Here is a 1,859-nt window from a genome sequence, read left to right as displayed (position 1 = left end):
TGGATAAAGAGAAATACTTTTAAGTGATGGTATATGGAGGGGATTATAATCAATGTAATGAAACAAGTTATATGAATTGTTGAATGTGAAAATGATGATGTGCCCTGTAAACTTTCACTCAATCCACAATAAAAACAAATTAAAAACAAACAAACAAAAAAATAAAAAAACCCTTTCATGGGATTGAAATAATTTTACCTATCTGACTGGCTGGAGTGTGAGCCTCTAAAGACTCTCCTAGCTAGGATTTCTCAATCTTGGATACACATAAGAATCACTTTGGAAGCTTGGAAAACTATCTCCACCCATATCAATTGAATCAGAATCTTGGAAGGTAGGGCCCAGATGTCATAGATTTTTTTTGTTTAATTCTCCAGATGATTCCCGTGTACAGCCAAAGATGAGAACTGCTGTCCTAGAGAGATTTGAGGAGGAGGGATGACAACACATTTTCATGTTCTATATGATAAATGCTGTGGAAAAACATAAAAGACATAAAATATACAAAACAGGAAAATATCATCAATGGATAGGGCAAGTGAATGCCCAAGTAGGGAAAGAGGCATGAAACTGGGAGACTAGCTGATGTCTGACTTCCATGGCAAGAGAACTATGTTGGCAGTAACACTGGGAACAAAATGTCTGACTACTATCATGCTCCTGTAAAGCTGGTCCACAGTTATATAGCTGACTTGGTTCCTGGACATCTGAAGATCCAAATGTTTTCCCCGCCACAAACTGTAAAAACAAGCAAAGAAGAAAATCCCCTTAGGCCTGAAAGGAAATGCCCTAAGATAAACTTTACTGTTTTGTACTGTGTATTATTGAAATGGTCTTCCTCTGCTTGATAGACCCTAACCCTGCTTGAGCCTAGAAAACACTTGGAAAATGGCTGATTCACATTGTTTTGTTTTTATATTATGTAACAAAACATTTGCCGTTTCAACATTTTTTACATGTGCAATTCATTGACAGTTAATTTTCTTCATCATGTTTACAACCATCCCCACTATCCATTTTTTAACTTTTCCCATCTTCCTTAATAGAAGTTCAGTGTCTCTCTCTTTTCCTCTCATGACCACCTCTAGTAACCACTAATAAGCCTTGGTCTCTATACATTTGTCTGTTCTATTATATCATATAAGGGAGATCAGACAATATGTGACTGACTTAAAAAAATTTATATTGTTTTTCTCTACCTCTAGTTGATCTTTCATTCAACATTTAACAAATCTTCATTGTACACTTGCCTTGTAAAGGTACTTTAAAGAGTAAGAGTGGGAGAAAGCATAGGTATAAATCTGACCTTAGACTGTTGTTTTTGTTAGGTGCCTCAGAGTCAATTTCAACTCATAGTGACCCTTTATAGGATTTCTGAGGAGCAACTGGTGGGTTTGAACCACAGACCTTGTATTAGCAGTCCAGTGCTTATCCTACAGGACTACACCAGACCTCGAACCTTGGATTGTTGTTGTTGTTATGTGCTGTGGAGTCGGTTCTGACTCATAGCAACCCTGTACAGGATTTCTGAGGCTGTAAATCTTTACGGGAGCAGAAAGCTTCATCTTTCTTCCGCGGAACAGCTGGTAGTTTCGAACTGCTGATCTTGTGGTTCGCAGCCTGATTTGTAACCACTACACTACCAGAGCTCCTTGGATTAGGCAATGGTTTTTTAGATGTGACAGCAAAAGTTGGAGTAACCAAAGAAAACATAGACAAGTTGGACATCATCAAAATGAAAACCTTTGTACATTAAAAGATACACTCAAAAAGGAAAAGAGATAACTTACTGAATGGAAGAAAAGTGTGCAAATCAAAAATCTCCTAAGAGTTCACAACAAGATACTACAAGCCTACCT

The 1,859-nt window shown here is 37.3% G+C and overlaps 1 pseudogene; it reads left to right on the top strand.

Moving 5' to 3' along the window:
* Window positions 1-1,859, top strand: part of LOC102814703 — a 145,443-nt pseudogene that overhangs the window by 58,363 nt on the left and 85,221 nt on the right.

Source organism: Chrysochloris asiatica, unplaced genomic scaffold (genome assembly GCF_000296735.1).
Source record: "Chrysochloris asiatica unplaced genomic scaffold, ChrAsi1.0 scaffold00057, whole genome shotgun sequence".
Classification (NCBI taxonomy): domain Eukaryota; kingdom Metazoa; phylum Chordata; class Mammalia; order Afrosoricida; family Chrysochloridae; genus Chrysochloris; species Chrysochloris asiatica.
Note: the sequence above shows the minus strand (reverse complement) of the source record. Positions and strands in the feature narration are given on the sequence as shown.